Source organism: Lycium ferocissimum, unplaced genomic scaffold (genome assembly GCF_029784015.1).
Source record: "Lycium ferocissimum isolate CSIRO_LF1 unplaced genomic scaffold, AGI_CSIRO_Lferr_CH_V1 ctg3077, whole genome shotgun sequence".
Lineage (NCBI taxonomy): Eukaryota > Viridiplantae > Streptophyta > Magnoliopsida > Solanales > Solanaceae > Lycium > Lycium ferocissimum.
This window is the reverse complement of record NW_026725343.1, coordinates 67,901-82,899: the sequence shown is the minus strand read 5'-3', so window position 1 is coordinate 82,899 and position 14,999 is coordinate 67,901. Positions and strand designations below refer to the sequence as shown.

Genomic DNA, 14,999 nt, shown 5'->3' with positions numbered 1-14,999 from the left:
ATTTAAAAAATTTAGTACTATTTTACCCTCTACATCATTACTCCTCATTTCTTTTTACTTTTAAAAATTATGATTTGTTTCTTTTTTTCTAATCTGTATTATGCACTTACCTATAGGACGAACACAATTTAATTTACGAAGTAAGAAAGCGAAAAATAATTGAAAGACTATTATTGTTCAGTGTTAAAACATAAGGAATGTTTTAATTCAAAGTCCAAACTTAAGGGATTACTTTTGCCATTTTTCTTTATTTTTAAGGTGATTGTTGACCCTTATTACTTTATAAGGTAAATGCATAAATTTGAACGACCATATAAGAAACAAAGAAAAAAAAAGGATAAATAGCTTTATCAGGTAGTTTCCTTTAAGTTGAATAACCATACGAGGAATTGACTCCTGAATTGATCCAAGGAAAACACAAATTTGAGAGCAAACTAATCAAAGATTATGCAAGTATCGGGGGCAATAAAAATAAAGAAAAATACAGAAAATTAACATAGACGGAGCAACACTATAATTAAAAATTATGGATGTCATAACTGAGTCCATTTTACCTGTAGCAAGAGTCCACTGAGAAAGATCACAAGGTACCTCAACTTTAATTTCAATTCTCATTCAGAGTCTCTTTGTTTCACCAATTTTCTCTTGTTTACAGATTTGTAACTCATAAATGATGAGTATTGCATCATTTGTTCCTTACAAGCAAGATCAGCCTCTTATTAATTTCTAACAGGATCTAACTATGAATTCCTTCATATATTCCCCCGTCGACACAAAGGATAAGGGGGTGATAGTTATGATAGTAACTAAGATTGAAAATCTAGACTTTCCATTGATCTAATGTCAATCATTTTCCAGCAGAGGTTTGTGAATAGTGACAAAATACAAGTGTACAAAGATCTTGATATATAGTCACGATGTGGTAACATTTTTGTCGAGAATAATGCACAAGGCAGAAGAGAAGACCCTTTGCTGATTTGAGAACTTCTTTTCATACTAGCGTCCATTGAGACAGAGCTGTGAGTAAATATGTCAGGATATTTGTACACCTGTACTTTTTATTATTCACAGCCTCTATCGGCAATAAATCGGCTAGATCTATGAAAAGCCTAGACTTACCAGATCATGTTGCACCCCTAATAATCATTGTCCTTTCTTTCACAGAAAAATATATGAAAGGCACTCATAGTTAGAACCTCTCAGAAACTAATAACAAGTTGATCTTATAATTTGTAAGAAACGAATGATGCAATATTCATTATGAAAAATTGTTACAAAATCTGTAAACAAGAAGAAATGATGAATATTATACTGAGAGAGATCGAAAGATACCTCAAAGTTTTGAATGCTCTTCACAGTCTCTCTGTTTCATTCTCTTTAGTTTCTCGTGGAACTAAGGAGTGGTTGTTTTATGATAAGGCCTTGTGTGTGTATATATAAAATAAAATTCTTGTTTGGATGGTTGTTACCTACTGTATTTGTTGGTTTAAAAGATAATGTTGCCTTTGATTATTACCAAATCCATCATTATGTATCAATAAAAAGTTATATTTTTTATAATAACTAATTTAGTGTGATCACGTTATTATTTTCTCTTTTCTCTTTATTTTATCTTTATTTATTATCTAATAATTCTATTTTATTTTTTGTTAATATTTTTTTTGGTAGCTCCTCCTTATACCTAATTTTTTTTTGTATGTCTATATTTAAATTATTGATGTGATGCATTATGTAAGGACGAAAAGGATACAATTTATACAAACTTTATATTATTCATAAAAAAGGTGCAAGTCTCTGTCTGGTCCTAACCGACGGAAGAAAATTGGGAACAACTTTCCGTAATCATGGGAACATCGATACAGCGAATTTGGACTTAAAACCTTTCAAGGGTTGAGATTCCATCCAGTACAATCGATGACACAACTGATTCATGCCAAGTGCCCACGTAATATTTAGTGGTTGGTTTCAATTCATTATTTATGGCTACTAAAACAATTAAAACCCTAGAAAAAATAGAAAGCAATAAAATAAATGTCTGGAATTGAAGTTTTTTTTAATTATGTTGTTTTCTGTCAGGAATAGAAGTTGAATAAAAGGTTAAACAATTAAAATTTGTGATTATATTGTGAGTTTATGGTGAATTAACATAACAAATACTTTATGGTAGTTTAAAAATGTTGCGAAGGCAAGTAGTATTTTTATTTTTATAGATAATTAGAAATACCTTACGAGAGTTGTATACACAAAATATATAGATAGTATACGTATAATATACATAATCAGTTTATAGGTTTTGTGTATTTTGGCTGACGCTCGTAGTTAACGACCGCTGACAGGACAAAAATGAAAAAGGCCCATAAAAGAATTTGGCAAACCACTGTCGATGACACCGCTTAAGCCAACATGCGTCCGTCCCTGACCACTACCACTTCCTCTGTCACCACTTCTGCTGACGGTTGCTTATCCATGAAGGTGTCACTTGGCTGAGGGGTAAGGGTAAAATGTGTTGGAGGGTAATGAGGAGATAATTAGTGTAGAATGTCACTTATAGATCGGAATTTGTTTTTAGTACTTCCATTAAAGAGTTATTTTCCTCATTTTTAATGAACTTGTTTCCCTCCATGCCAAACACACCTAATGTGTTATCTTTTTCTCAATTCCTCTGTGGTGGAGAGTGTCATGTTTCCGTGTAAATATTGTAATTATAGAACTTTTTGCACTGTTTATTTATACGTCCAATACCTATCTGTTTTCTTCAAGATTTACTGGCTTTTATCACATCATTGTGTTAGAAATTAATATGTAGGATCAAGATTATATATATAAGCAGGGGCGAAGCCAAGAAATAGCTAGGAGGTTTGGACCCTCTTCGGTGGAAAATTATAATGTTTATATATGGTCAAAATTATTTTTAATGTATATATAGTAAATGTTGAACACTCTTTGGCTTCTTCGTGAATTTACTTCGTCATATTTTGATCCCCCTAGTGAAAATACTAGCTTCGCCACTGTATATAAGTGTATATATATATATGCGAAATTAACATTTCCAGAGAATGAATACTTAGCTTGTACCTTAGATTGTGTACAAGACACATTCATCATGCACCTTAACTTTGGTTAGGGTATCTTTATGCCATAGGATTTGCATAGGTTACAGAAATTATAATTCATGGTGTAATTTCCTATATAATGAATATACAAATAAAAGATTATTAATGAGGTACGTAATGTGAATGGAGATCATGGTAGTTTGTGAGTAGAATAGTGGAAATTATGCCACTGTCAGTGATGATTTGGTCCAAGCATTTTGATGAATTTTTTTGTTTTGGTTTATGATGTCAAGCAGTTCAACTCTTCTAAATTTGATCTTGCCCGTGCACATCCTTCCAGTATAAGTTTAAATTGGGTCTGTTGCATTTTGCACCCTTAATGTGTGCTTCCTTTTGCAACTTGCACCCTATATTTTTTTTTTTTTTTACTTGCACCCTAACCTCTTCAACTTCTTGCAAAATAATAAAACTACTCTTTTGTCAAAAAAAAAATCACGAGGGCAGAATTGGAAATACAAATTTAAAAACTAAAGAAATGACATCAAAATTAAAAAAACGTAACTTTCAAAAAAAAAAAAAAAAAAAAACCTCTTTCAACACCAGTACTTCCTTTCTTTTTCACCTAGAGAACATCGAAGAGCTCATGGAATGGACTTTAGCCTCTGCTCCAAGTCCGACGAATCTCAGCTAAAATCTTAGCCAAGATTTATTTCTAAATTTACACCAAGAATGAACAGATGAAGATGTAATCTGTTGGCCATTAGCAAGAACCAAGAAAATGATGAAGGTAGATGAAGATGTAATAAGATATTGGTCGGAAGTAACAAATGTAATTGCTCGTGCTTGTGAGATATTTATCTTTGCGTATTCTTTCTTTTTATCTTCAATTTCTGCTCTCGTCAGCTGTGTGTTGTGGTTTCTCCCCCCTTTTTTTTTGGGTATGTGAATCGAAGATGCAGTTCACCTTACTTCAACATGTTAATTAATTTGTGCTGGTTGAGACTTGAATCAGTTGATAGTACTTTGCTTCCCGATGAATGTCTGAGCACTACATCCTTTTCTTTTACCTTTGGAATTCTATAGGATCAAACTGAATTAGATTAAACTGTTTCCCCTTATTCGTATCCGTTAATGATTTACTGGTGTTGCAATTGTCTGCAATAAAATATGAACTGCTGCTTTATGATGTTTAAGCTTGGAGATGTTAACCTAATTTCACAATGTAAGGGTTGATGGCGGGAACGTTTCAGTTACTCTAGCCTCCTACATTAAAATAAATAAATTTAAGAAAATTATGATATATTATTTGTATTTCCAATTACTTCCCCGTGAGTTTTTAAGAAAAAGTGTAGTTTTATCATTTTGCAAGAAATTGAAAAGGTTAGGGTGCAAGTCATAAAAAAAAAATAGAATAGGATGCAAGTTGCAAAAGGAAGCACACATTAAGGATGCAAAATGCAACAGACTCGTTTAAATTTATATAAAAAGAATTATACAAGGTAAAATGTTAATTAAGGCTTAGTAACTTAGGACTTCTTGCATTATAATAAGAAAAAGATTTAGTAATCAAAATTTAGTCTAAATTGAATGACCACGATGCCCCTCTTCTTCTCTCGATCAGTTTTACGTGTTCTTATTAATAAATTGCTGCTTATTTTAGTTTTGAGTTTTCTCTCCTTAATCCGATGTGGTCCATATCTTGTCCGTAAACCCCTGTTGATGTGGCGCAAAAAAATAAGAGACCTTTTCTAGTTAAGAAAAGTAGAAAGAGGAACACCTTGAAAATTTTGGCCTTCACTTTACTAACCCAATCTTTTCGACATTAGTGGACCGTTCAATCTATGCTAGTTCTTATAATAAAAATGTATCTGCATTCGATTTTTACACCAACATATTAATTTATCATAATTAAATCATAAATTAAGATAAAAACGTATATTAATTAATGTATAATTTAGTATAAAGAATATATATAGAGACATGAACGTGTATTCATTAATTTGGTGAAAAAACCGAATCCTAATAGATTTTTACCTACCATTATTTTGGTCTAAGTACGCTATTTTATGAAGGAGCTTCCACCTAGTTATTATTTATAAAATTCTTGAATGTAGCTTTTGCATTAAAAATCATAAAACGGTCTTGACTCTTCATGGTGACTGTAGATGTATACCTTCTTTCCAGTAAGAATGGCAAAAGTACTAGTAAGTACTTAATTTTTTATCGTGCAATTTTTTCTTTTGACTTTTTCTCCTTGATCCGGTGATATTTATGTGGTTCATATGTTACAAACATAATAATGTAAGTGCATTTTTCCATATCAGGAAGCGCGGAAACCGCCATCAAATTTGCGTAAACCGCGTTGGAGTTGGGCTAAAAAGTAGAACATTTTTCCCTGCCACGTTGAATGTTTCAGAAAGAAAGGGACATTAATTGAATCATCCCATGTGCATAAGCACAATCATTATGTTTTGAGAAAATTAGACTTACTGGACCTTGTCTTCTGATTTAGGGGGAAGAAGGAAACAATTTTAGACAAATATCAATAAAAAGTGACAGTTTAGAAAACAACTATAAGGGCCTGTTTGGAATGCCACCCAGGTAATTGAAATTGGGTGTAATATAATTTATCCCGTTTATTTGACCAAATAATTACACAGTTAGGTGAGAATCAGATATAATTGAGAGGGTGTAATTACACTCTCCAATTCTCAAGGGGGGTTAAGAATTGAGTGTAATTACAAAACTACTTTTTTTTTTAATTTCTTTTGATTTTTAATTTATTTTTTATTTCTATTATTTTAATTTCTTTTGATTTTTAATTTATTTTTTATTTCTATTATTTTAATATCTTTTTTACTTTTACTTTTACTTTTTAATTATTTTTATTTTTTAAAATGTATTTTTCTTTTTATATTATTTATTATTCAATTTTTTCTTCTCATTCCCAACCTTTGCTTCTTGTGGTTCCATGTAATTGCTTGTATTTTTATTTTTTGAATTTTATTCATTTAACATAACCGTATTATTATTCTAATTTTTGTAACTACACCTCTTAATATTGGAAAGAAGGAGTCATTAACAAACTTAACATATAACGAGTGACGTTATTAAAGTAGAATTTCATTGTGAATAAGACTATAGACTTATGTTTTTCCTTTCTTTTGAATTATTTACTTAAGTTATGTTGGAACTTACTTATGTATTGAAATTTGACATAAGAGTATTATGTTAAACTTTTTCTTTTGAATTTTTAATTTAGGTTATATTTTCAATTTTAAGTTATTTACTTTCACATTGCATGTTGTTTATTTTTCACTCACATTTTATGAATTTTTTGCGTCAAACATTTGAATATTGTTATGGCATTATATTTATAAATATTATTTTTTTATCAAACATCCAATTCATGACGCTCTCACAAAAAAAGTCTTTCATGACGCTCTCACAAAAAAAGTCTTCTTTTAACTTTTATAATTAATTAAAATTAAATATTATTAATTTGAAATATATATATATATATATATCAATTATTTTTTACAATATTAGTTATAGATACATGATTATTAATTAATATATTTTCAAGAAACAATGTGGTACTAAATAACTAATTTAATATCATTTATAATGGCAATTATTTTTTAAATATTAACTTTAAATTTTTTACAATGAAGTTTTATTTTTAAATTAAGCTAGCTGTGTAATTACACTTGTAATAACAAGACGCTTGTAATTACTGCTTGTAATTACGTTATGACAAACAAACAGGTCGTTGTAATTATACTAACGCGTGTAGTTACAAGCCTCTTTAATTACTACCCTAGTAATTACACCAATTCCATTTACCAGGTGGATTTCCCAAACAAGCCCTAAATGTGTTATGTTTTATAATTGCCTTTGTTAAGCGTCGAGTTCTTGCAAACCATCACTAAAATCGATCCATTTCATCTCAATTGGACTCCAAGAAACACAAACTACTCGTACCATCCAATTGGGGGGTTTCCTTCAGGTAATTTTGATACACAACTAATGATCATAAGCAGCTGAATTGATTCAAGAAATAACTACAATTTGAGAGCAACCAATCAAGATTATACAAGTACAATACTTAAGGGGGGAAATTAAAAAAATAAAGAAAAAAAAACAGAAAATTAACTTGACAGAGCAACACTTTAATCATAAATCATGGATTTCATAACTGAATCCATAGGCTTACCTGTAGCAAGGGTCTTCTGAGAAAGATCGAGATACTCAAGTTTTCAGTTCTCTTCACAGTCTCTTTGGTTCATCAATTTTCTTATTGTTTACAGATTTGTAACTTTTGCATTATGAGTATTGCGTCATTTGTTTCTCCCAAATAAGGTCAACCTCTTATAAGTTTCTGAGAGGTTCTAATTATGAATTCCTTCATATATTTTTCCACCAAAGGACAAGGCGGTGATAATAATGGAAGCAATAAAGACTAGAAAATCTGGACTTTTTGATTTATAGCTAATCATTTTCCAGCAGAGGTTGTGAAATAGTGACAAAATGCAAGTGTACAAAGGACTTGATATATAGTCACGAATGTGGTAATATTTTTACCGAGAATGATGCACAAGGCAGAACTGAAGACCCTTCGTTGATTTGCGAAGAACTTTGCATGCTAGTTTCCACAGAGAGACAGTTGTGTGTGTGGCATTTTTCATTAATGAGAATGCAAAGTAAAAAGTTACACAATCAATACGAGAGGATGAATGTGTAACTTTTTACTTTGCATTCTCATTAATGAAAAATGCCACAATCCCCTACAGATGCAAAGTCAAAAGAATAGGAATAATTTCTAGGCAAAAGGAAGGAACAAAGAAAAAGGAAATAACTTACAGAAGAATACATGGTGAAACATCATAAAGTTTCATTAGTTTACACATTAAATGTTTGGAGTTATGGACATGGAAAAATTGAGAGTTGTGATTGTTAATTGTTATTAAAGGTAGAAGTTGAAAAAAAAGGGGTAAAAATCGAATTCTATTTTCTTACAACTACACTCTTATTTATTTATGAATTTGCCCTTGTGTTTCTTAAGAAATACTAGTGATATAAATGTTAGGGTAGATGATTCATTTTGTGATGATCTTAAAATGCGTAACATATATGATATGCTTATGGTGATATGCAATTTCACTATATTGTTTAACGTGAATTTGTTGCATAATAGATCATGTGGAGTTTAACTACAAGTTATGGAATGATGTGAAATATTTAAGTTGGAAGGATCATATCTATACTTGATCGGTGTTCTATAATGTTTTGACCGTGTGAATAAATGGTATTTACATTTAACTCTTATCTTAAGGTTGGTGAACCTTTATGATAATTTTAATATTTCTTGTGAAGTATGTTTGATAACTGAAAATGTGAATTTGTCTAGATGTTGTCTCTTCCAAAAGAAAAGGCCTGAATATATATATATATGTATAGACAAGAACAATCATCCCATCAGATGGCTAGCTTAAAATGCTCCAACGTATGACAATCAATGAGATTAAATAATAATGAGAAAATAAAGAGGCTGATGTCTATTTATTACAAATCATATTCTCAACATTATGTAACTGTCATTCAAGGCTATTCATCAATGGGCAGTGACCATTTGAGTTAAGAATTCAAAGGCTATTAATGGCTAGTTAAATGTGGTTTGTTACAAATGCTAATAAAGGGTCTATTATAATAATGGCTATTAACCAGTAAAAGGATAAAGAATGTGTTAGTAAACAATGAGCTTGTAGTTAATACATCTGACACCTGTGTTTATTCCAGGATGGTAGGATAATATATTATGATTATATGTCTGTATGTGAATGACATGTTAATATTTGGCCCTAAGTGTGAATGTTGTAAATGAAACAAAGAACTTTTTATCTTCTCAATTTGAAACGAAAGACTTAGGAGAAGCGGATGTGATTTTAGGGATTAAAAAGGAACTGTTAATGACTTCTCGTTATGTCAGTCTCGCTATATTGAGAAAATATAGGAAAAAGTTGATTGTTTTGATGTAGTTCCTGTGAGGATTCCCTATCATTCTAGCATATATCACTTGAAAAAGAATAAAGCTTCTAATGTTTCTCATGAATTATACTCGGCTTGATATAATTTATGATGTTAGCAGATTGAGCAGGTATATTCATAACCCTATTTGAATGCTCTTCATCATTTGTTAAAGTACTTGAGACGTACTATTGATCGGCGTTTGCATTTTAATAAATTCTTGTTGTTTTAGAATGTTGTTGTGATGCAAGCTAGGTAACTGACAATGATGAGGCTAAGAAGCCGAGTAGCTGAGAAACCTATTGGCAGATGTATCATTGTGAGGGAACAAGCTATATCAGACTCTTTACATTGTTACTCACAGGCGGCAATTGGGATTGCAAAGAACAGTGTGTACAATGGAAAAAAAAGGAGACACATATTCGCATCAACCATGGTGTCGTTAAACAGTTGTTGAAACATGGTGTTATTTTCTTGGAATATGTAAGGTCCAAAAGAATTTTGACGGATCCTTTAACCAAGAGTTTGGTAAGGAAAATAATTCTTAAAAAACGTCGAGGGGGATATGGCTAAAGCCCATGGATTGAGGTAATATGGTGGATACCCGCTTGTGGTCAAACGAAGACATATATGCCGTCAATATGCACTACATATCCTATCCCTATGGCGTGTGGTAGTGTTTTGTAAGGTTGAGTTTTACTCTTAATCCATAACCTGTTGTGGGGGTGCGTTTGAGATGCACTTGATGGATTTACTTGAGTTTTACTCTTAATGTTTCCATAACCCATTGTGGTGGTGCTTTGAGAAGCACCGAATGGATTCACCGCTTGATATGAGAAAGGTTGAGCTTATTTTTGCTCTTAATGGTTCTATAGCCTCGTGGCAGTCTATGTTGAAGATAGACTTGATGGAATCACCTAATTGAGTGTAAAGGTTTGGGCGCCTTTTATGAAAAACTTGGGTTGTTTTTCTAGAGCATTCATGAGACTCAAGGCTTAGTGCATGGCCATAAAAGCACTAAGTTGTATCGCGGAGTTTGCACGAAATTAAGGATATGGTATGTGTTATGGGGGTCTCAACTTATGTCCATTTAGTTCAAGAGTACTTCACTTTGTGGATATTTGTTGTTGCCTCATTTCACTACGTGTCAATTCAAATAGAAAGATATTGATACTTAAGTACATGTTCCTTCCTTTTGCCTAGGAATTATTCCTATTCTTTTGACTTTGCATCTGTAGGGGATTGTGGCATTTTTCATTAATGAGAATGCAAAGTAAAGAGTTACACATTCATCCTCTCGTATTGATTGTGCAAATAAATGCAAAGTAAAAGTTCACATTCATTCAAATGACGGTTTGTTAAAATGTAACTTCGTTGATGAAAAGGTTTTAGCTTTTCAGAAGATGTGAAGTTACTTGTCTTTATGATAATTTTGTCATTAAAGCAAGTATAACGTCATTAACCCCATTTGACTTCTTACGGATGAAAACGTAGATGATGCGCCTATTTAAGGAACACCATTTGTGAACTACATACACACCAATTCTCTCATTATCTCAAATACTCTGTCCTTCCTTGGCTTCCTTTCTTTGTGAATTTCTGAGCAATTATCTTATGCAATTCCAAACTTCCAACCACTAGTGCAAGTGTTTGGGAGTGTTGTGGAACCTTGGGGAGTGACTGGCTGTGAACGATATGCACCGGAGTCGGGCCGAAAATCGCTTTCAAGGCAGTGTCTTGCCACGACACAGCGATTCAAACTGATAAGTTGATTCTATCCTTTTGTTCAATTTTCTGGTTGATATTGTTAATATTTCCAACAGTGTGTAACTATATCAAGATATTTGTACACTTGCACTTCTCGCTACTCAGCTTCTACCGGAAATGAATTGGCTAGATCTATGAAAAGCCTAGACTTATCCTCAGGAAAATATATGAAAGGAATCCATAGATAGAACCACTCAGAAACTAATAAGAGGGTTGATCTTATTTGCAAGAAACGAATGATGCAATATTCATTATGTAAAAGTGTTACAAAATCTGTAAACAAGAAGAAATGATGGATATTATACAGAGAGAGATCGAAAGATACCTCAAGTTTTGAATGATCTTCACATTCTCTCTGTTTCATTCTCCTTAGTTTCTTGTGGAACTAAAGAGAGGTGGTTGTATTATGAAGAGGTGGTTATATAGATAATGTTCTTGTTTGGATGGTTGTTACCTACACTATTGTATCATAAAAATAATGTTTGTTTTGATTGTTACTTAAATTTTATTGTATCGTATCGTTAAAACCCATCATTATGTAATGACGAAAAGTCTCATTTGTGTAAAGATCAATTTGGTGTAATCACGTTATTACCTTCTTCTTTTTTATCTCATTTTATCTTTACTTATTATCTAATAATATTATTTTATCTTTTACCCAGTAATTTCATAGTTGCTCTACTTCATATGCTACTTTTCTTATAAATTTATGCTTCAAACTAGTAAAGACGAAAACAATACAATTTATTTAAATATTGTATTCATCAAAATAATGAGTAGGGGGACGTCGCTATCTAGTCCTAGCCTAAGGAAGAAAATTGGATATTTGGACTTTCACACCTTCCGTAATCATAGGAAACATCCATACAGCGAATTTGAACTTAAAACTTTTAAGGGCTGAGAAATCGTCCAGTACAATCAATCACAATTGATTCATGCCATGTGTCCAAGTAATATTTAGTGTTCATTATAAACCGTAGAATAAGTAGAAGGCAATAAAACAAATGTCAGGAATAGAAGTTCTTTTTAATTATATTATTTTTTGTCAGGAATAGAAGTTGAATAAAAGGTTAAACAATTAAAATTTGTGATTATATTTTGAGTTTATGGTGAATTAACATAACAAATACTCTATTTGTAGTTTAAAAATGTTCCGAATGGCAAGTAGTATTTTTATTTTTATAGATAATTAGAAATACCTTATAGTGCTTCTTGTTTTTTATTCATTTCGCGAATAAATTAGAGCATTGAAAAATTCAATAAAATGGACCTAAGTACTATGAACTATTAGTATACGTTTTTCATATACCTTTTTCAAGATTGATTTATATGTTATTGAAGTCTATGCAAAATATTATAAATTAAGTATTATTTATTTGTCTTGACAAGTTATAGTATTTCAACACGTTTGATCAGTTCTCATACAATTTATTTACTAGTAAAAAATAGGTACTTAAAGCCTCAAAACTACCATAACAGAGTTTTAAATTAAGCAAACAAAATGTTGAGCTCTCTAACTAGAAATTAGAGCTCATTGCTCAAATGGTCCGTCAATTATTGTAAATTAGATACTAAAGTAATCTTCTGCTTTTTCTTTAACAAAAAAGTCACTTTTCTATACTAATTAGATGGCGTATGTCCGTGCGCACTTTGGATTATAATGTATCTATGTGTATGTAGTTGTATTTGGGTAGTGATAATATAAGTATATTTTATATTGCTAATAAACATATATAAGTTTGCACTGTTTTTATGCATATGGATATATACTATGTTCAAAACACGATTAATATAACATTGTAGTTTGTGCTCCGTATCCAAAACTTTATTATATTAGTGTTTGCTACGAATAGAAAGTTTGCAAAAATTTATTAATACTTTTTAAAAGAGAAAACTTGTTTAAAAGGAAACTATTTTCCTCTTTTTGAGACAAAACAATATCAATATTTAAGTATCAGTTGATACTTTGAATTTTAATTCGATTAATTTAAAGGTGTAAAATATTCTATTGTTAATGTATGTAAATTGGACCTAAACAATACTTATTATTTTTTATCAAATTTTGATTTGGATAATTCTAATTCAAATTATTAAATTAATTTTACATGTTTAAAACGAAACAAAGTAGAAATTTGATTTTCTATTTAAACGAAAAACTACTATTTTTAAATTTTTGGTGAATATTCTTGGTTTAGCTCATTTTACTTGTCATGTTGTCTTTTGCACGGTTTTTTAAGGAAACGTCAATTAGAATTATAATTTGACTAATTTACCTTATTTATTATTTGATCTCCATTTTAATATTATTTTTTCTTTTATGACATTAATCTCTTTTCACATTTATTAGAGTAAGAATAAAAATGAAAAAGTAATTAAATTCTATCTAATTTTAAAATATAAATATTTTAAGTATATTTATTTTAGTAAACATAACAAATAAATGACATGACAAAATATCAAATACAACAGTTAAATATCTAGATTAGATCTCAGGCTAATATAAGAAAAGAAAGGAAATTGTATGGTTTGGCTATTTAACCTTTTGAAGAAAAGCAATAATATGGGGTCTACGTTTTTTGCTGTGCAATAATTTCATTTGCTGCCACTAATGGGTTGATACGCATGTAGCAATGAATCCATCATTATTGAATGGGGATACTTTGAGAATTACATGAATATTATTTGATTTTTAATATGGAGTGCCCCCCCCCCCCCCCCCCCTTTTTTTTTTTTGACATTGCTTGTTTTTTAATATGAGATCCACTTTTTTTTTTTTTTTTTTTTTATATGGCTTTATTTTTTTTTATTATGGGTCCACCTTCTTTTTTAAAAAAAAAAAAAAAAATGAGTTTGGAGGTGGGGGGTCTACTTTTTTTCCTTTTTTTTTTTTTTAGACGAAATCACTTTGGATTATATAGTGTATTTATGTGTATGTAGTTGTGTACAATTGTAAAGATTTATGTATTGGGTAGTGATAACATATATATTTTATATTGCTAATACATATACATAAATTTACACTGTCGATGCATATATATAGATGAACATTAATACATATACACAAATGTTATTTGTTTATTAAGTGAAATTGTGTGAGCATGATAAAATAGTGAAAAGTAAAAAGAGTGTAAAAGTGATACGTGGCCAAAAACATAATTAATACATACCACTTGAAATGACATCATCTGTCGTGATGCAATTTTTATGAGCACCGGATATAGTCGGGCTCTAATGCGGATACCGAACACCAGATGAAAAACCAAAAAATATTCTAACAATATGAAATGATAAATCTAAAATTTACCGATTATAGCTACAATAATAGAAGTTATATCATATAATATGTAATCTCATACATTAATTTGACTTTCCTATAAGATAATATTATGTTAGAAAAAATACCTAAGATGGTACCAAATAGAAGAACAATTAACAAGACACAAGATGCAACAATTAATTGAAATAGGGAGTAAATTTAGGAAGTGAAAAACCTATTGAATGCACACTATGGACGGCATATCCATCGCTATGTCTGTGCAATAATCTTGAGGCCATATTTCAAACATACAGCAAATCACTCAGAAATTAATGTGCACTAAAATAGAACTTTAAGATAACTTTTGAAAATCTCAGTTTGCTTTGTAGGAATTGGAGTGAATTAAGACAATATTGTTTGAGAAGATAGCTGACAATAACTTACTCTCTCCCAAAAACGGGATAAAAAGTTTAAGCATGTGAACTTAAATACATAACGAGAAATTCCGATTTGAAGGATCCGAAATATAAACACAAGGAATGAAAATGCCTTGCTTCAAACTTGCAACAAAAACAATTCGAATTGCAATGACTGGGAATTCAGATACAAGAACATAACATTACAGGCATTGACCTGAAATAAGACAGGTTAATATAAGGTTCATGAGCTGCCTACCTAGAAATTGCCGTACCCAACTACATTAATTCTAATTTTCAGAATATTCAAAATAACCCACTTTGTATATAAATTCTACACTGGGTGATGATAGAGGGAATTGCTTCATTTCCTCCATCATTTCCAATCCCTGCTTATTGAATTCTGGAATAGTGATAACGCATATTATCTCGAGTGCAGTTGCAGATGACAATACATACTTCAAAAGTTCCATTTCAAGT

General features: G+C 30.7%; 1 long non-coding RNA gene across 1 annotated transcript; it reads right to left on the bottom strand.

Annotated features, from left to right (window-relative positions):
* Window positions 1-325: 325 nt before the first annotated feature.
* Window positions 326-1,504, bottom strand: LOC132043941 (uncharacterized). Its single transcript, XR_009411978.1, has 2 exons — window positions 1,333-1,504; window positions 326-1,155 (listed from the first exon to the last, which is right to left on the bottom strand). It is a non-coding gene; the product is annotated as an uncharacterized LOC132043941 (long non-coding RNA).
* Window positions 1,505-14,999: the final 13,495 nt, after the last annotated feature.